The sequence below is a fragment of the Borostomias antarcticus genome (genome assembly GCF_949987555.1).
Source record: "Borostomias antarcticus genome assembly, chromosome: 30".
Classification (NCBI taxonomy): domain Eukaryota; kingdom Metazoa; phylum Chordata; class Actinopteri; order Stomiiformes; family Stomiidae; genus Borostomias; species Borostomias antarcticus.
Window position 1 is genome coordinate 2,053,750 of NC_140263.1, and position 21,669 is coordinate 2,075,418.

At 45.5% G+C, this 21,669-nt stretch overlaps 1 protein-coding gene across 1 annotated transcript in view; it reads left to right on the forward strand.

The window, feature by feature from the left end:
* The first annotated feature begins 11,855 nt into the window (after positions 1-11,855).
* The window catches only part of znf462 (zinc finger protein 462), a 56,818-nt gene continuing 47,004 nt past the window's right edge, over positions 11,856-21,669 (forward strand). The window contains exon 1 of the mRNA XM_084460113.1: positions 11,856-11,946. The gene's annotated coding sequence lies outside the window, so the exon portion shown is untranslated. The remainder of the gene's footprint in view (positions 11,947-21,669) is intronic.

The window sequence follows — 21,669 nt, forward strand, 5'->3', positions numbered from 1 at the left end:
CACTGGACAACTGTGCATTTACAGGGTGTTCTTGTGCAGTCACAGAGACAGCATGACAGTGCATATGACTATATGTTCATGTGCCTTCAATTTTGATCGCTTTCTTCCAATTTCTAAATCCTCCAGTGATAAAGGCAGGATCTGCTTTTGCTGCAAAGGATGAGGGTTTGTCTTTAAACACTTTCTGGCACGAAAAACACAGAACGCCTTTTTTGCAATGCATCATAATGCAGCCAGGGAAATCCCTTGTACCACCTCTCTTGGAAACGTAAAACCCTGGTAGACAGAACTTGAGTCTGTATGAACTTTGGCTGTGGCTGATATGCCTCTGTCCTCTGGCTTGAATCTTCAATGTCACTAAACTCACTGTCCCTGTTTCTGCTTTGGTCTCTGCTCTGAACCCCCTAAACTGAACATGTCACAACCTCACTCAAAGCCATGGGACTACACTTACTACAAGCCATGAGACTACACTTACTACAAGCAATGAGACCACTTACTACAAGCAATGAGACTACACTTACTACAAGCAATGCCAAAATGTGTGTGAAAGCTCTGATCACACAGCCCAAAGCTCTAGCTCACAAAGGCCAATACATGCTAATACTTATCTCTCTTACCTGCTGGTCTTCTCCTCTCTCTCCCTCTCTTTGCCTGCCTGTCTCACTCTCCACCAAGATCTGATGTTCCTGCATGACGTTAATGTGTTTACAACCCTAGCTCTTCAGAGAACACCATACAGTTATTCTAAAAAATAATATACAGTATCAGTCCTGAACTTAACCATTACATTTATATATGGTTTTGTCACAGACTGAACCATTCATTTTTAGAATTTCAAACCACTTTTTTAAATTACAGATACAGAAATGCTCACCAATCAATCATCACCTCAGCTGTGCGATGTTTAGACTTTGTTTTACAACTGAAAGTTCATTTAAAAAGTACAGAAAGTACCAGTACCGTATCGGTTCAATTATGAACGGTACCCAACCCTATTGTTTACATCAGAAGAAAACATGTCATCACTTAGCCTTTTTAAGACCTCACCTCAGGCCCTGTATCTTCCTCTCCTCTCCATACTACTCCTGCCGCCTTCCAGTTCTTAAAAATATAATATGTCTGTAGTGATGCATGTCTGAGGTAAAGCTCCAGGTAGCCCATTTTAAATGAAATCAGAGAGAGATGGGTCCCGGCCACTGACGTCACAGAGCTGAATAACTACTTGAAAACTGACTAAAGAGGCTCATGAGAAACTTGTTTTATTTATGTTTGTATTATTGTATTATTATTATTATGCTTGTATTATTTATGTTTATTGACCTGAGAAACTGACATTGCTGCAACTCAACCTTCATATTTAGTCTGTTCTCCTTTCTGGGTTTAACAAATCAATTTTATCTTTATTTAGACGTTAGCTAAATAAGCTGTTTTCATAGCTAAAGTAGTTAGCTTAGCCAGTTAGCTAACATTAGACCTAAGTTACTAGCTTATGTAGTACTAGCAGGCTAAAACTCACAAGACATCAAACGTTCTGATTCAAAACTCATTTGTTGATGTAATCGTAGCCTCAGTGCATCTGTCCATCTGGAGGCCCTAAGTGTCCTTCTGGAGGCCCTAAGCAGGATATTGGTTTGGGACGCCGCCGGGAAAAAAATAAATATATATACTGTATTAAGATGTTTTTTAGCCAGATTTAGAGGAATATCTCATTTTAAATTAACATTAGGATTACACTATTGTGATGTCATTCAGTATTTTCTCCTTTTCTCACCACCTGCTCTCCCTTTAAGTCGTTTTTCACTTCCAACAGACAGTAACAGGCAGACACATTGAGCACTTTGAAACTGACATTCACTGTTTGTCCACTAGGAGGCTCCAAACCTGCTGTATTCAAACATCTACTTTTGATGTAATAGATAAAGCATTCTACAAAAGATTGTAGTTTGATGTTTATTTATTATGTTTAATTATATTTATTTTTCCACATTATCTATCAAGATAAAGTATGGATGAAGTGCGAAACAACATTCAGCACACAAATCAGTAGATTGGCCAATGGCCATGCAATGAACTATGCAGTAAGAAAAAAAAAAGTAAACAATAAACATAATTGGCCAACGGCCATGCACGGTGCAACAACAATGTGCAACTGTCCAATGAACAGTAGTGCAAAAACAAACCCGCCTGATGTACTTCAAATCCTAGACCGTTCAGTCATTCAAATGTAAAGAAAATGAACACGAAAACAATTAGCTAGCAGCAAGCTACCCTACTAACACACGCATGTTCATTTGTGCATTTTTGTTTTTTGTTCATTCAAACAGAAATGTTCTTGTCATATATTGACACTGAATATTGTGATAATTAGAATTTTTTATTTAAAAAAAAAAGTATTTCAGCTTGATTTGAAAATGTAGCACTTTTTTTTATATATCGGTCCAAAATATCGGTATCGGTCAGCTAAGACTCTCCTAAATCAATATCGGTATCGGACCCAAAAATCTGATATCGGTCGGGCTCTACTTAAGCCTGCCATAAAGCTCTTGACCCAACGAATGCACCCTCATGCTGACATCACTGCAATGCTTGGCATGATAAGTCAGATGTAATCTTCCTAGTGTGATGTATGCCCCCCGCCTGCCCCCCACCCCCCCCCCCCACACGCACGCATGCCATCACACACGCACAATTAATGCTGATGATCATTCAATGATGATTCCACAGCTTTCTTCTATGACATCATAGAACAATCATAGCCCTATAAAAGACAGCAAACTACATTCTAAAGATCCATCACACATTCCGTCTCCTCCTGGAGTTCATTCACAATTTATTTCCTGTGAACGTTTCAGACTTTCCTGATGGCTTTTCGGCATTTAAAGCTTCTCATTGGAGTTGCTCTCTTGGTGGCTGCGACCACGATCGATCCTTCGGGCATCAAGGCCTTCAGAGACACCCTGATGTCTCTCACTGTGCCTGACCAGTGGGCTGCCTCTCCGCCCACTAGAACGGACCGCGTCTTCATCACCCACGACTGCCACTTACTGGACCATGACGACGCCCGCTTCGCTGGTCTTCAAACAGGGACAGAGACGCCCGACGCCCAGCAGATGGAGACCAGCGTGTTCTGGGTCTGGGACCTGCTAGCTAAGACCTTTGCGACAAAGAACACCAACGCCCGCCAGAAGACGAGAGTAGCCCTGGTCATCCCCATGATCGAAACACTGACAAGGGTCGGGCCTTTGGACAGCGGCGCACAGAAGAAGACCGGCGGGTTCTGGGACCTCTCAGCTAAGACCTCGGCTAAAATAGTCCTTGCTGTGGGAGTTACATTCCTAGGAGCAGCAATGTTCTCCCTTCTGCGAGGAATTCATTAGGGGCAGTCCTCCAGGTGAACTGGGGCAGCATGGAGGGGACTGAGGAGGTGCAGACTGGCCAATAGGAGGAGACTGACAGAAACCTCAGAGATTTTCTGTTTTTTTTGTTGTAATAGTTTAATAAAAGTGTCAAAATGTATTGGGTATCTGTTTTTGAGGCTTTGTTGTACCCTAGGCTTACTAAATGGGCTATGTGTGAGTGTGGACTTTGCTTCCTGGAGAGTGGGCTAATAGGTCTAGTAACCTAGTAACCTAGTAGTAGCCTAAACACTGATTAGTGAAGTAGGGGAGTAGGCTATTGAGTGCTGTGCCCTAAGGGGGTGTATTTTATCGTCTTGTCATTCCTCTTCGTGGTGCTTGGCCATTGTTGTCGTATAATGGCTCTGTAGTTTATTTAGTGTGTCCCTAAAAGCTTGGTTATTTCGGCCTAAATAGTGTCCTCTTATTCGCTGGCTCTCAAGTTATTGGCCTTTGTTGACGTGTTCAAAACATCAGTAGCCTAGGTCCTGTATGTTTTTACAGTACATATACAAATGCCACTGCTCAGTGTCCTTCTGGTGCCATGAAACCTCCCATCAGGGCATGCTTTGAAAGCACACCCCCCAAAAAAGTCATGCACGCCCTTCTCATCTTTTTCACCCATGACCCATTTTCATGCCTGACACACACACACACACACACACACACACACACACGCTGTCAGTCAGTTGTTCACTCCAGTCCTGACAGCCCAGATGTTCCAACAGTCCAGTGATTCCTGCATGCACGCTGTCTCTCCAGCCATGTCCGCCCTGAACATGATGTGGACCTGGGCCAAATCTACCTCTCTCCTCCTCCTCCTCCTCCTACCTTGTTCCCTTCCCTGTACTCTTCTCGCCCCGCTGAGACAGACAAGCTACCCCTGTTAACCCCACCATCTCAATAGTTTGAATTGGTTTCCTCTCTCTTAAATACAATATTGAAATGCGGCCACTGGTAAAGCCACTAATGGCAGACGATTAGGGCTGGGTATCGAGTCGAATTTCAAGAATCGATTCGATTCCGATTCACAAGGTTCAGAATCGATTATCACGATTCGATTCGATTCGATTTAATATCGATTCGGTTAATGTTACTAAAACCTTTTTTTTTTTTGCTGTAACCTTAATTACATGACTGCCAAGTTATGCAACACATCAATACTAGGGCTGGGTATCGATACTGATTTCCAAAAATGAATGAATGAATGAATCATTGAATGAATGAATGAACTATTCATTCCTTCATTTATTCATTCATTCATTAAATAAAAGATCGATTTTGGGATTCATGAATCGATTCTGAATCATTTGATTAGATTTTTTAAACCCAGCCCTACAGACGATAGTGAAGTTATGAAGGGATGATCGTGTCCACCTCCGCCCCCCCTCCCACCGGTAGACCATCTGAGTCCCTGACGTACTTTTCCGTTTTTAGCTGCGCTCGAGGAAGCCCTGGCACCGGCGCGCTTGGCGGCGGAGGTCAGTTGGTCGGGCTGTCCCGCTGCAGTCCGTCCTGGTCGGTCGGCCCATATTAATCAGATTTGCCGCAGAAGCCATATGTCCGAACAGCGTGATAAACCTGCCTGGTCCCCGGCACCCCTGGGACTCGCTGTCACACACACACACACACACACACACACACACACACACACACACACACTCATGCACTTATGCACACACACACACATGCACGCACGCACACACTCACACGCACACACACGATCAGGAGGATTCTCCCAGTCTCAACACATTCCCATTGTGGATGTTATACATCAGCTATAAGGAGTTCCAGTACAGACACTCAAGGATTCAAGAAGGATAATTCAACAGTGTGTTTAAAGGAGGCACAGACTTTAGGGGCCACTTTAAAATCACCAACCCAGAGCCCTCCATCCTGCTATCTGTCAAGTTTGGTACCCCATAAGCACACTGGACATCAAGGTGCAGCAAAATGTGACAAAAATTATTTGTCATTATCAATACATTTTAAAGCTACATGAGATAACTCGGCACTTTGGCGGCCCCTCTGGTCGTGATTAAATCGGCACAGCGTTTTAAGAACCACACTTCCCACAATCCCCCACTCGCTCGCTGTAATGACGGGGAACAAATTGCTAACAAACGCGCGTGGCGCAGACTGGATTGGAAGGATGTCTTCAATGCAGGTAAATACTGGTCTTCTTCTGCATGTAGATTTCGTTTTGGGGGGCCAAGTGTTTGTTGTCTTCCTGATATTGTGACACACAAAACCCGTCACTTCCGTTTCCACCACAAGATTTCTCGCTAGTGTACTAGCCAGCACACCGAAATACTAAAATAATACATTTACAGGTTTAAATTACAGCTTACTAAGGGCAATTCGTAAACTAATAGCAAGTAAAGGTGAATATTGAACTATAAAAAAGTTATCTCATTGAGCTTTAATTTGTGTTTTTTGGAGTGAATATGGCTCTTCGACTATTATACATTCCAGAGATGCGCCTTCTAGTGATCTTGGGGCCATTTCATTTGAACATATCGTCCAATCCACCCCTGCTGTTAAGCCCATACCCCTGGAAAGAGGAGTCAGATCTACAGTAATCCACCATATGTCACCTGAGCTGCAAGTGCAGGCACCTCCTCCATGAAGAAGAAGAAGAAGAAGAGGCTTTATTTGTCATATGAATTGACACTCCCAACACATGCATGCAATGGGCGACATGAACACACACACACACAAACACACACACACACACTGTAGGCTGCCACCGATGAAATGTTCTCTCTGAAATGTGCACTTAACCCATCCCGTCCACTTTCCCCCAAGGGCAGCCGGGAGCAGACGTGTGCGTGCCTGGGGACCAATCCAAGAGCTCCTGTCCGTCTTCATCAGGGACGGACCGTGTTAGCCATCTGTTCTTCTGCATGTTCTTCATATTGGGTTCTTTATGGGGGAAACCTTTGCAAACACAGGGAGAACATGCAAACCCCACACAGAAAGGCCTGGAGACCTTCTGACAGTGAGTCAATGCTAGGTACTATGCTACCGTTCTGCAGTGTAAACATTACAGTTACATCTGGCAAATAAAATAATCTTGAATCTTGAACTGTGTTGCAGATGAGCGATTTGGCGTTCAGTGTCTGGCTCAAGGACTCTTTGACTCTATGGATTCATAGAGTGACTCTATGGATTTCCCCTTTCCAAAGATGTGGAGAAGGTCGTCAAAAGACTGGCACATCATTGACACTGACCCAGTGCTCAAGAAATGTCTCCCTCAGCCTCCACGGGTCGTCTACAAGAGACATTACATTACAGTCATTTAGCAGACGCTTTTATCCAAAGCGACTAACAATAATTGCATTTAACGTAGGAAGAGCCAATGTACTACTACTTGCCAGAACTCACAAGTGCATCTTCTTTCTAAAACAAGTGACTAAGAGCATAATCTAGTGCTGAAGGCAAAGTGCAAGAATAGCAATCTAAAGTACAGTGCAATATAATATAATACAATAAGTGCTTACGCAACATGCTGGTTAGGGCAGACCTCCTGTCCCCCACACCCTCTCATTTTCGGGGAATTACCCCTGTGGTGACTGCCAACAATGCCACTTCACACACAAGTCCACTTCACTCCATCACCCACATAGTGGCAAAAAATACAACATCAAAGGTATTATCTCATGTTCCTCCACTAATGTTGTGTATATGTTAAAATGCCCTTGCTCTCTTGCTTATGTCGGCAAGACCTCTAGACAGTTGAGAAGCCGTATTGCTGAACATCAGAGCATCCGCAACAAAGTTCTTACTAGTCCTGTTGCAGTCCATTTCACGGAGGCTGGACACAATGTATCATCCCTCAGATACACAGCTTTAGAATCAATCAATCAATCAAGTTGGATTTATATAGCGCCCTTCATGAAACCCAGAGCGCTTTACAGAGTCCAGTATTCATTCAGACACAGTCATACCGGTGGTGAGCTACATCTGTAGCCACAGCTGCCCTGGGGCAGACTGACAGAAGCGTGGCTGCCAATCAGCGCCTACGGCCCCTCCGACCACCACCAACATTCATTCACACGTTGCATGTCTTTATGATGGTGGGGGAAGCCAGAGTACCCGGAGGGAACCCACGCAGGCACGGGGAGAACATGCAAACTCCACACAGAAAGGACCTGGAACGACCGGGATTCGAACCCAGGACCTTCTTGCTGTGAGGTGACAGTGCTAACCACTGAGCCACTGTGCTGCCCAGAAAAGGTGAAACCTCCACGTCGAGGGGGTGACATTAACAATCTCCTCTTAAAGAGAGAACTCTATTGACTTTATATTTCACTTCACTTTATATTTATTATGTATCTATCCCTGACTGCCCATATTACTAATTGATACTAATTGGACTGATTGGCAGCGCATGTGTTCAACTCAATGTATGCATTTAAGAGGGTGTCTCCTGTTTATTCTGATAAAGTCTGAGGAGGGGCCGGGTGGCCCGAAACGTCACGGTGCAACAAATACACTGATAAACGGGAGCGGTCTTTGGTGCGCGGACCCTTTTTTTCCCCTTAATTTACTGACGGCTGATGCCCCTGGATCCAGCACCCACCTAAACAGGTTATTTTGGATGTGCGTGTCTTTCATTTCCTTCATTCGAGGACACTTTAGTACACTGTCGGGAGCTGGGATCGAACCTGCGACCTCTACCTCCAGAGCTACGTGCTGCCCCATGCTATGTTCAGGAAGTGTGTAATAGTATCGCTAGAAACTTCCGAATACACAAACTAACAAAATACAAAGAAGTTCAAAGTTCAAAAACGGAAGCCCTCACAGTAGTGATGATTGATGATTTGGTTTTCCAAAGTTGAGTCCACCCTTTCCTTGTAGAAGTCCTGTACCCACCTGACACTCACTGCAGAATCACGCAAACCATAATGTGATAATGTAATTGAAAGTATTTCAAACAGTACTTTGAGCTCTGTGCCGTATGCATACTACAGCACTGTAACCCAGCCCGACTAGAGTTTTGTCACCAAGCCAACTGCCTTGGCCAGTGCCCTGGAAGTACATGCGGCTACGCACGTCATTACCATAGCAGGCCGGGTTCCACCACTAGGATCTGTACACTCGGCATATTCCTGCTCCATCTGTCACTCCTCAGAACCTGGACCAGAGAACAGATTTCCTGGAGCTAGTTTCCCCTGGCACAGAATAAGATCAACCCTGGTCTAAAAATATGTCAATTGAAATTGTTCATTGAAAGGGCCTCTTAACCTTAGACTTAATCTGAGCCTTGCAACCAGACCCAGTCCAGCTCCGGGAGTACAGTATGATTCATTCATCAGTAATAACATGACAAATGTACCAGTCTGGCTGTGTTGTACAATGGCATAAGCAGCAAACTGAATATATTACACAATACATCAGAGATGTGAATGTAATTTATGTCAGACCCATGCAATTAAATTCAGCAAAAAATGGCCTATAAATCAGGTTCCATAAATCATTAGAATAAGTAGCGAGTGCAGATTTAAACACTTGTCAAATATTATTAACTAATGTGGTACTTCTCCTTGCCACACGGTTGATTTTTTCAATCCGTGTTAATTTTTTTTAGATGAATATAGAAACACACAATAGAAAACCATTATGAAAAGATTTGGGGATCTTCAACGTCACTTTCCGATATGATTAATGACATGATTATCAATCTGAGGGCTTTTTACAGTTTATTCTGTTAGGAAAAGTTCTGCTACAATACAACCCTGCATTTAAATTTGTCATGTTATAATTTCACCATTGAAATACTGTATACCGGCATAATGTGAAGTTTACTTAAAATTATAGAATATAATTGTTGTCTCAATACATTCTGTCAATTTACTGTTGTTCCAATATAATACATTACATGACAACTTTCAAGAGCTATAGGCATAGCATGCATGAATTGTTTATAAGCAGTATGTGTGTTTCCTGGAACATAATATTGTTGATGTGATTCCATTCAGTGATATTCAATAAACTTTATTCATCCTGACGGTTGATGTTGGAAAACGCTGCAGCTGCTCAAGATGGCTGTGCACTCAGTACAGTATATTATACATCATAACCGTACATACACACACAGTCAAAGACGTACAGTACACAACACAACAGGAGAGATCAGCTTGGCTCATGGGTCCATTAAGTTCCCCGATAGACCCAGACATCTCTCCTCCTCTCCCCTCTCTTCTTTCCTCTTTCTTCTTCTCCACTCCTCTCCTCCTACTGCTCTCCTTCCCCGTCCACTGTTCATCTGCTCCTGTCCCCCTCTCCTCCCTCTGCCCCCCCCCCCCCCCCCATCTCTCTCTCCTCAGACACATCAAAGCCGCCTCCTGCTCCTTTGTCCTCTTCCAGCTCCTGTCTTTGTTCCTGCGGTGTCAGGGCAGAGCAGCAGCAGGCTGTTAGCCACCATGACCGCTAGGCCAGAGCATCGCTGGTCGCTCTGTCTGTCTGTGTCAGGGCAGAGCAGCAGCAGGGCTGTTAGCCACCATGACCGCTAGGCCAGAGCAGCGCTGGTCGCTCTGTCTGTCTGTCTGTCTGTCTGTCTGTCTGTCTGTCTGTCTGTGCCAGGGCAGAGCAGCAGCAGGCCTGTTAGCCACCATGACCGCTAGGCCAGAGCATCGCTGGTCGTTCTGTCTGTCTGTCTGTTTGTCTGTAGTCCACCCCGTCTGCAACATTTCACTGTGACTGTACACCCTACCGCACATGGGACAAATAATAAGGAATCTTGAATAAAAGGAACCTAGTTCACCCTGTTTACTGGGTGAGAACATAGCTGGTCGTACTGTCTGTCTGTAGTCCACCCTGTCTGCTGGTTCAGAACGTGGCTGGGCTGTTAGTCCACCCTGTCTGCTGGTTCAGAACGTGGCTGGTCGTACTGTCTGTCTGTAGTCCACCCTGTCTGCTGGTTCAGAACGTGGCTGGGATGTAGTCCACCCTGTCTGCTGGTTCAGAACGTGGCTGGGCTGTTAGTCCACCCTGTCTGCTGGTTCAGAACGTGGCTGGGCTGTAGTCCACCCTGTCTGCTGGTTCAGAACGTGGCTGGGCTGTTAGTCCACCCTGTCTGCTGGTTCAGAACACGGCTGGGCTGTAGTCCACCCTGTCTGCTGGTTCAGAACATGGTTGGGCTGTAGTCCACCCTGTCTGCTGGTTCAGAACGTGGCTGGGATGTTAGTCCATCCTGTCTGCTGGTTCAGAACATACAGTAGCTGGTCATCCTGTCTGTCTGTCTGTAGTCCACCCTGTCTGCTGGTTCAGAACATAGCTGGTTGTACTGTCTGTCTGTAGTCCACCCTGTCTGCTGGTTCAGAACGTGGCTGGTTGTACTGTCTGTCTGTAGTCCACCCTGTCTGCTGGTTCAGAACATACAGTAGCTGGTCATCCTGTCTGTCTGTCTGTAGTCCACCCTGTCTGCTGGTTCAGAACATAGCTGGTTGTACTGTCTGTCTGTAGTCCACCCTGTCTGCTGGTTCAGAACGTGGCTGGGCTGTAGTCCACCCTGTCTGCTGGTTCAGACATACAGTAGCTGGTCATACTATCTGTCTGTCTGTAGTCCACCTTATCTGCTGGTATTCCTGTTCATCTTAATGTCTTAATAACACAACAATAACACAATGATTGAGAAATAAAATTATGTTTTGCAGCTGCATTGTGCAGTGCGTGGCCAGCCCATCTCTATTAATCTGTTTAAGTCTCATCTTTTTCTGTAGGCCTATATCTGTTTCTCTGCATGTCTGCTTGCTGTATATGTATGTCTGTCTTATCTGTCTGTCTACATATCTATGTAGACAGACAGTCTATCTGTATGCCTGTCTGTTTTAGGCTATATATAGCCTATCTATCTGTTTGTATATTTGTCTGTATATTTACCTGTATGTCTGCCTGCCTGTCTATCTATTTGTATATTTGTCTGTATGTTTGTATGTATTTATCCGTCCATCTGTTTGTATATCTGTCTGTCTGTCTCTGTCTGTCTATTTATCTGTCTGTCTCTGTCTGTCTATTTATCTGTCTGTATGTCCATCTGTCTGTCTGGTATATGTTTTGTGCAGCAGCATCAGGACCATAGTGGAGTTTGTAGTGAACTCTAGGTAACCCTGATGACGTCGGGGTCGTATAGGATGTCTTATACCATCTATATTCTCACACTAGTTACGGTTCTGTGTGTATAGGACCGCCATTCAGGCGCTAGCCGGGTTCTTGCTGATAATTCGCCTCCATGAAGGATGCGCTGCTTACAGGATACACACGTTGACCATCCTGATGCCGTGTCGTCTCCACGCAAACTCTTGTGCACCCTCTGGTGCTTGCTAGTCTCCCAAACTTCTTTGTGTAGCCTGCTTTGCAGATTGTCTTCCTTGTCTGTGTGGTTGCTCATTATTCAGAGACAGACGGAGCTCAGGTCATCTGCAGCTGCAGCAAAGGAGAAGCACGAAAGATGGCGATCATCCATTACTAGACCGGGCACACGCATGAAATACTGGACGGGACAACTTTTAGGAAGATCGCTTCTTCTGGAGGAGACATATCCGTGAGTTTAAGCGTGATTTCCTCGTTGTGAGGATCGCGGCGAGGGGGTTTCGCGATGTGCGAGAACGTCGTTTGGGTAGATGGAATAATTTGGAGAGCGACTAGAGGGTGACCTGGAAACAGCGTGTCCCCTCGCCTTAGTCTAGGACCAGCCGTGGGGACATGAGACCCGGAGAGAGAATAGACGTCGCTGGAGCCCATATCCAAAGTCAACTGGGTCTTCTACCCAGTATTATTCAACCAAGCTCCCATTCGCGTCGCTACAGTAGCCTGACGCGTCTTCTGAATTTGTTGAAAGCGCCTACAAGGAAACGCGTAAATGGTTAGAAGGTTGTCGTGTGCGCGTTTCAGCACCGGGGTGAGTTTTTGGGGGGTTTATTCTCGCATGTCTGCTCAGGGAATTAGCGTGCGTCCCTTGGCCGTGTTGTTGTGCGTTGCTGTGGCTCCAAGGAGAGAGAGAAGCCATTGCACGATGTGCTCAGCTCCAGAGGGAGCAGAGAGCAGAGCAGAGCCTCCATTAGCGACAGTCTGGCTGGCATAGCCTCTGGTCCACGTCCAGACACCCACTAAAAAGCCATGTCCAGTGTGCTCTACCGACGGGTTGCGTTCAATCAGAAATCGTACGCGCTGGTATAATAACACGGTTCCTATGTTTGGAAACATCTAGATAGGTGGATGGAGATGTTTTATTTGTGATTTGCTCTTTGGAGGGTTGTGTGTGTCATCCTGGCTGTTTCGGATGCGTATTGCTGTCAGAGCTCTGAAGTCAGGTATGTCATTGTGGGGCTTCACCATAAAATGGAGGAAGGAAGATGAGTCTCTTAGGAGCGCCTGGAGTCAGATAGGAGTCCTACAGAACAAAGGTGGACTCACGTCCTTCCGAATATCACACGGCTTATCTTGGATTAGTTTAAAAGTCTGCAACGGCGAGTGGCTCTCAGTGTGGAACTAGTTAAGGTAATATTGTGGTGACGGTTCTTTATTATTATTTTTTAAATGCAGTCAAGGTGAAGTTTAAATGTCATCTAATTTTCCAATTGATTTAGCACACTTTCTCATAATAGGCTATTACTCTATATATCCTGCTGTCATTGACTTGTGCGGGATATGGGTTTTTGGTTGTGACAGCAGCAGGATGTGGTTCAGGGACGGTGCTTGAGAAGGTCGGACATATGAGCTGGGAATTTAAATTCTGAACAATGCAGTAGTTTCAGCCTGCCCTGTATGGTGGTTGTGTTCCACAAAGTCTTCTCCCCACACGGTCTGAGAGACAAGTGAGCCACTGCAAGACGTTCCTCATGGAAGTTCTTGAGATAGTGTGGAGTTTTGTAGAAGTTTAAATGATTAGTTATCATTAAAGGATTGGGGTCAAATGTTGTTTATGTGGAGGTCAGAGGTTATCAAGAAGTTCTCATAGGATTTAGACTTTTCCAGCTGGATCTGGTGTTTTGCTCTGGATATTTAAGTTCACTTTAAGATGTTGGCTATTTCAGAAGCTCTTACACTCTTTTGATTTGATTACAGTGTAATTTACACCTTCACAGTTGCTTCATAGAGCGATTATGACATTATTACATGGTTATAAGTTCCAGCTTTTATCCAATTTTATCATGTCTTATACCATTATGAGACTGAATGAAAACAATCTTTATGATTTACTCTTAGAAGCAGTACATTCTTATGAGTTAACAAATAAACTGTGCTATGTTTAAAATATTTTATTTAAATCATGATGACCCTTGTAACTAGGATCTAGCTCTAGAGACGAAGAGTTGTGTGTGTGTGTGTGCCTGTGTGTGTGTGTGTGTGTGTGGAGGGGGATGTCAATGAGTGCATGGCTCTGCAGTTCTTCTGACCACTGTGAAATCTTGCTGACAAGGAGACTGGGCTAGTCACACTCTGACTGCGACAACTGTGGCGGAGAGCAGGAGAAGCAGGAGGAGCAGCAGGAGCAGGGATCAAAATGGAGGCTCCAGCTCCTTCTGCCCTGTCAGGGCTGAGCGCTTCTCAAGGAGGAGAGAACCGGATTGGAACACGTTGAGCTGGAGAGACCAGAGGTGTGCCGGTATCTCACATGGCTTCAGCCTCCTCTGTGACTGAAGCTATTACACAGATAGCATCTTGATGTTTAGGTGTGATGGTTCCTGCTCGTCCTGTGCGGGAGGATCGTCAGGTCTTTCTCCTTGATGGGCGTGTGTTTAATAGGGAGGGTCATTTCATGGTGTTGATTTAAGTAGGAACATCACTGATCAGTGTTGTTTTTTCTCAAGGTTAAGGTTGAGTTCTCTTGCATTTACACATGAGAGGTCATGAACAGGTCAAGTGCATTTAAGGGTGAGTGGTCAGTTCCAGTTCAATTCCTCTGTGTTGAGTTAGACTGCATATTTCTCCAGGGGATTGCGGGTTTGCAAATTGAATCCTAAATTGAATCCAAATTCAATTTAGGATTTAAATGGAATGAATGGATCTCAACTGCACTCAAGTGCTTTATGAGCTCAGGTGTTGAGGGTTCGATTCGAACCCACCAGGATGCTGGGATCGGACCAGGACCACAGGGTCCCGACCACGGCACAGACCCCAGACCAGGGCTGAGTTTCCCAGAGGCATCGCAGCGCTACGTTAATCGTAGCGCTATGATGAACGCCGTAGCTTACGATGAACGTAGCGCTACGATGCCTCTGGGAAACTCAGCCCAGGGCTACTTACTGTAGAGTGGGACAAAATATTTGTTCACTCTTGTAGGATTAGGCCAAAGAAAGCCTTATAAACGCCATCCAAATAGGACCTGATTACTTTCACCCCGGACAAATATTGATACTAGATGGTTTATTCCTGCTCAGAAGAAAATTAACAGTTTAGATGGGTTGGAGAAAAAAAATGACATGACGTGATTTTTAAGAACGTATTTCCAGATTAGCGTGCTATTGTAGCTGGCCCAGTGGTTAGAGCGTCCGGCCAGTGAGCAGAAGGTTGCTGGTTCGAGGCCGGGCCACGCAGCTTCAGGGGCTGGGATTAGACAGATAACAAGAAGGTTGTGGGTTTTGTCTGTTGGTTGGTTTGGATAGGGAGGAAGTGGTTTTGAAGCTCAACCCACACACACACACACACACACACACACATCATGGTGCACCTCTCCACTGCTCAGTGGAGGAGTACCTGGGGCGGTAGCAGCAGAGGAGAAACACACAAAAGCCGATTGAGATGCTCCAGTGAGTGTTTTCACTTTTTTTTTTTACATGGAGCAAGGGATGGAGCCTCTACTGACACACACACACACACACACACACACACACACACACACACACACACTTGTATCAAGACACACACAAACAAACACACACACAAACAAACACACACACACACACACACACACTTGTATGGAGACACACATATAAGCACAGGTATGTAGACACACTTACACACATACTGTACATACACACACGCGTTCAACACACACACATATGCAGACACACACACGTATGCTGATACATACTGTACACGCACACACAAACATACTCCATATGTACAGGTATGGCCACATATCAGACAGTCGTCTTTGTCAATATTAGACAGCTGCCATCTTCTCTCCCGTTCCTGCGTTTTATTTCAGATGTTGGAATCTAACCCACATAATTACAACACCGTTGTCACCAAAATATGAGGAAAGAGTCCAACCGTGAATAGTGGAGTGACTGCGTCAACTGCCCTCAAAAGATAATGCAAAGTTATTATTTTAGCTTTAAACCGAATTTCATGTAATGAGGCGATGTCTTTATCTGAAGTGACATTCTAGTTTCTGTTGTCTGTTGCCACGTTTCTCTCTCTCTCTTCTCTCTCTTTCTCTTGGCTCTCTGTCTGTGAGTGCCAGCTTTCATATTTCCTGGCTCGTATCACAATGGATGCTATTCTTTTTGTCAGCAAGCCAATGTTTGTTGTTGTACATGTTAGAGGTGTAGCTCAAGATGTGAAGCTCAAATGTGCTGAAGCCAACCATATTTGACAGTTTACTTTAGACATTCGGTTGAGGTGTTTTTGGACCTTAGTTGGGTTGTGGAGGTTCCATTCAGGGCCGGACTAAGGTTTTTTGGGGCCCTTAACAAAAAGGCTATATGGGGCCCTCTGTTTCAGTCGAAGACCATGTTGGGAGTTATGCACATACTTGCCAATCTTGCAGTCTCAAAAATAGATAGGATTGTTAAACAGAAACAGCTCCCCAAGACAAAAAAGAGTTTAAGAGACTTTGTTTCCTCCATTATGGTGACTTTTAAAGAATGAAAATAACTGAATAATAATTACAGTACACTGCAATGACATTTTTGTGTTAAATACTTAATTTTAAGAATCTCAGGACAGAACAGAATAATTCACCCCTCTTAGTCTGTCAGCCAGGACCCCAAAGTTGGGGCACCAGTACGATCTGGGGGAGGGAGTGATTCTCAGTGACGTTTTGCAAGGTCTATACACCCCTAGAACGATGAATCCTTCTTTCCAGGACCTCTGAAATTTACACAAGTATTTCTCTCTGAACTCTCCATTTCTCTTTCCGTCAAGACTGTCTTTCTCACTCAACAGCAAGGAACAAGGAACTCTTAATCTAGTTAAAATGACTTTATGAACATGATATAGCAAGGCATTTTACTATATGAAAGAGTCCCTTGCCTTTTTGATGACATATACTGTAACCCCTTTACCCAAAGAGCACCTTCAGTCTACAAATATCTACTACTTAATTCTGGTAGTGCTTCCCTTCCTGCTCTGTTTTCTTGTCTGATCAGTCCAACAATACAAGCTAGACAGCCACACCTCAGGTTAGCTATAGACAGCTTCCTCCTCCTCCTCCTCCTCCTCCTCCTCCTCCACCACCAGACTCTACACCGGACTTTCTAAACCTACTCTGTCAGCCGCCGAGCTGCGGTGGAAAAATCCTGAATTCTTCGGAGACGCCCGTTCCTGGAGCCCGTCTGGTGGCACTGGACAAGGCCCTCTTTGAGGGGGAACAGGAGTGGTCTTGTGGAAGGCCTCTCCCTGGGCCCGGCCTGTGAGGCATGGAGCTGTCCAAGGACGATTAAATATTTAAGGGTTTGGAAAGGAGGTCTCGCTGCCTGTAAGTTAATATCGATGGGTCTCTCATCTTTCCATCACAAACTTGTTGTGTGCACAGTTGTTGCTTCAAGAGGGGGGTTCTGGCTTTGGGGAAGGGGGACCTGGATTCATTTCTCTCCCATTTAGGGAAGATCCGCTTTGGAAGAGTTTCAAAAAGTTTTAATACCGACAGTCAATAATTGATTTGACATTTCTACCAGTGTTAGGTCCAACAGAAGGAGTTCCTTTACTGGTGTCTCCTCTGCTTCCCTAACAAAGATCTCCTGGCAGATTTCCACAAGACATCGTTATGACGAATCTGCTCTCTCCCTCCTCGAGAACAATCTGTCTTTATTCTAGGGCTGGTTTGAAGTCGAAACATAGGCCTGTGATACAAGGTGGTTCTGACAGAAGATGATGAGACGCAGACAAACCCCTGATCTAGTTCATAAAACCTTAAAAGTTTACCTTTTAGGAGTGAAATATTTAGCATACAGTATTCAAACACAGATGTATTCAATGGTTGATTTAGTTGAACAGTCATTTACACATGTATAGATCAACGTTGTGTAAATATGATATTGTTATTTCCAGTTTACAACCTGGATATGATCTCAGGTCTATTTTCGGTTTCTTCCATCATCGCTTACACAGAACAAGCCCTCGTGGGGAAAAACCAATGAGCTTCAATCTGTTCAGCATCGTGCCGTGCCATTGGCCGTTCGGCTTCATAACTCCAGGAAGTGCTGCCTAACAGAGATGGACTGTATGGGTGCGTGGAATGCATGGCTTCCTGTGGTAATTGTCTTTGTGGAAAAACACTTCCTGGTCTCTCTCCAAAACCTGTCCTTGGACATCCCTCCGCTCTGTTCCTCCAGCTCCACCTACTCCGGCCTTGGCCCAGCAGCATATCCCATTCCCAGCTGGGGAAACCGACTCCAGAGACACTCCGCTTGAAAGTACAACCACAACCTCACTTCACAAACTAAGACTGGGACAACAGTTTGTTGCCCGGCTATGGTTAGACCCATCTGGAATATGATAGAATAGACTACAATAGAACTTATGTGACAGCCTGTTACAATAGAAACACTAAGGTTCTTCTGTTCTCTTGTACTCATCCCAGGAGACGAGGAATCTCTGGAGAAATCCAGATACCTCCATCTGTTATTCTGCCTCCCCCCCCCCATACAATTGTAAAAATAATCATGCCCAAGGCTTGCAATTAATTTGTGCATTTCATCATTTTGGGGATGGCGTATTTAATTAACCTTGTTGCTGCGAGTCTTTCTTCTGTCTGTTTTCACCAGAAATAGAAGCTACTGAATGTAATGTGTAGTGGGTGTGGCTTGGGACCATGTCTTTGGGATACTACAGTCCAGTGTATTATATGAGGGTATCCGCTTGGTCTAATGGTAGATGTTTGGGTTCGGTGAGAGGGATACAAGGGTTTGATCCCTACCATGTTTTTTAAAAGTTTAGAAGCTGACGGTTACATAAAGCATGTTGTCACCACCAACAGTAGGTAGGTGGGTGTGTGTTTTGTGTTTGTGTTCCACCCGAACCTTGGAAAGGCTTCTTGCGGCCATGGATAAACCTGCCTTGTGAGTTTCCTCCAGAGAGACAGACAGAGCTACAGCTCCATATTTGGTCCGGCGCTCCCCAGATCTCTTGAGATCGTCAGCTGCGGAGCAGAAGACACGAGAGGAGCCCTTCTGGTCCACAGAAACCATCTCATTCCTGCTTTCCCTGGCAGCCATGACAACTGAGAAACCAGAGAGGAAGCTGGCCCGGCTCACTAGCAGGTCCGGGCTGCTCTTGAAGCTAAACAGTCCCATCTGTGTAACCAGATAGCAGGGCAGCCAGGCTAGTCGGGTGAGGGAGGGGTACAGACAGGAGGAACGGAGTGGCCAGGCCTCAGGCCTCGAGGATCACACAAAATGGTGGATGACCACCATGCCAGCGATCCTCCTTACTGACTGTCTGCCCTCTCCCTCTGGGCCTGCTTGAAATGGAGTCATGTCGAGCTAGCGCTGGCCCAGCCTCTGCTGTGATGCAGAAGATAATTCTGTCAGCCCAGGAGAGAGAGAGAAAGAGAGAGCAGCCAAGTGAGGTGACTCTGCTAAAACAGGTTGAGCAATGCTGTGACGAGAGACAGTGAACCCTAGCCATGCTAGTCAGGTTGCCACCCTTATCTAACCTTGAAAACCTGCAGGCCTAAAACCACTTTTTCCAGAGTCGGAGTCTTCTTTGGAAGGTCAAATGAGAAGAAATGACATTTTTTGGTTGTCATTTCCTTCAGTGTTGAATGTTCAGTGGTTGGATGTTCAGTGTTGAATGTTCATTATTCAGTGTTGAATGTTCATTGTTCAGTGTTGAACGTTCATTATTCAGTGTTGAATGTTCATTGTTCAGTGTTGAATGTTCAGTGGCTGAATGTTCAATGATTTAAGGTTCAGTGTTGAATGCGAAGATCTAGAGACTGTTTACGATCTAGAGACTGTTTAAGAACATTGTCAATGAGCCGTGTGTGAGAGACGCCCGCGAAGTTCGCTCACCTTGGTTTCACAACGACTACGTACTTTGTGTTGAAAGCCAAGGCACGTCATTGGAGGAGAGTCCTTTCCTGGTCTCATACTCCATTATCTACAGGAGGCTGTGGCTTCTGAGCGCTCTGTGTCACGATCGAGGCTTTTTAACAAGGAACAATCAGGGCTTTCTGTGAGACACAAAGGTTTCCCTGAGAGCAACACGGCCTGTTGGTGCGTCTTTCGGTTCGGCTGCTGGTGGAACATGGAGTCAGCAGCCTGCAGCGCTCCTGGGGAGAGTAGATGGTCTAGTCTGGTCTGGTCTGGTCTGGTCTGGTCTGGTCTGGTCTGGTCTGGTCTGGTCTGGTCTGGTCTAGTCTGGTCTGGTCTGGGTCTAGTCTGGTCTGGGTTGGTTCGGCTGCTGGTGGAACATGGAGTCAGCAGCCTGCAGCGCTCCTGGGGAGAGTAGATGGTCTGGTTTGCTCTGTCCTGGTCTAGTTCTATAGTCTAGTCTGATCTGGGTCTGGTCTAGTTTGGTATTGACTAGTCTGGTCTGGGTCTAGTCTGGTCTAGTCTAGTCTGGTCTGGGTCTAGATTGGTCTGGGCTGGGTCAGGTGTAGTCTAGTATGGTCTGGGTCTAGTCTAGTCTGGTCTGGTCTGGTCTGGTCTGGTGTAGTCTGGTCTGGTCTGGGTCTAGTCTGGTCTAGTCTGGTCTAGTCTAGTCTGGTCTAGTCTGGGTCTAGTCTGGTCTGGGCTGGGTCAGGTCTAGTCTAGTCTGGTCTGGGTTGGTCTGGGCCGGGTGTAGTCTAGTGTAGTCTAGTCTGGTCTGGTGTGATCTAGTGTAATCTAGTCTGGTCTAGTTTGGTCTGGTATGGTCTGGGTCTAGTCTATTCTAGTCTAGTCTATTCTGGTGTGATCTAGTGTAGTCTAGTCTGGGTGTAGTCTAGTCTGGTCTGGTCTGGTCTGGTCTAGTCTGGGTGTAGTCTAGTCTGGTCTGGTCTGGTGTGATCTAGTCTAGTCTAGTCTGGTCTGGTCTGGTCTGGTCTGGTGTGATCTAGTCTAGTCTAGTCTAGTCTAGTCTAGTCTGGTCTGGTCTGGTCTGGTCTGGACTGGACTGGTCTGGTCTGGTCTGGTCTGGTCTGGTCTGGTCTGGTCTGGTCTGGTCTGGTTGGCAGGTCTTTAAAGGGGAGTGCTGTGTTGGGGGGGTGTCATATTAAGTATTAAAGACTGGCTGGGTTAGGGTTAGGGTTAGTCTAGTCTAGTCTGGTCTGGTCTATTAAAGACTGGCTGGGTGAAGTCAGGTAACCATCTGTCAGAGGACTGACACAGACACAGCCTGACCCTGCAGTGTGGATTCCCAGACATCAAATAGCAAATTATCATCTCTATCCCAGGATTAGCATAACGTTGCTGTTCACAGCCTGCGGCTGGAAACCCCTAATGGCTTAGAGTTTTTTATATTTTTTAGAAGTGACGTCTGGCTTGAAGCCTTCAGACAGAACACTTTGAGGTCCAAAGTTCAACACCCCCCTCCCCACCTCCTCCTCCTCCTTCTCTCCCTCTCTCTCTCTCTCTATTTATTGTCCTTTGCTTCCAAGGTGAGGCAGACACGTTATGTATGAACCTAATTGATGTTACTGTCAGGCCCTCATTTTCCACAAAGACATTTTTCACAAATGCGATAAAACCTGTTTTAATGGGTTTGATTTGTTTATTGTGTTACTCCATGAGTAGAGGAGAGGGGAGTTGTAATGGAAGGTGATGAAATAACATGTAGATTAACTTGTGTTGCTTCAGAGCACACATCTGTAGAAACCCCCGGAAGACTCATTTTCCCAGAATCCCCTGTGGTTCCTGTGGTCCTGCTGTGCGCAGTTTCTCCTTCCTGTTTAGCTCCTCGGCCAGTGAGCAGTGAAGGTCAGACAGACAGAGAGCTGCTGGTTCACGGTGCTCACTTGACTGTTCTCGGAGAAGCTCTCCATGCTAGCGGTTTAATGGTTGACCTACTTATCCAGGCCATATGCTTCCTGGAACAGATTTGATGCCAAACAGAAGACCAGTTTTTTTGTTATACACACACACACACACACACACATATATATGTGTGTGTGTGT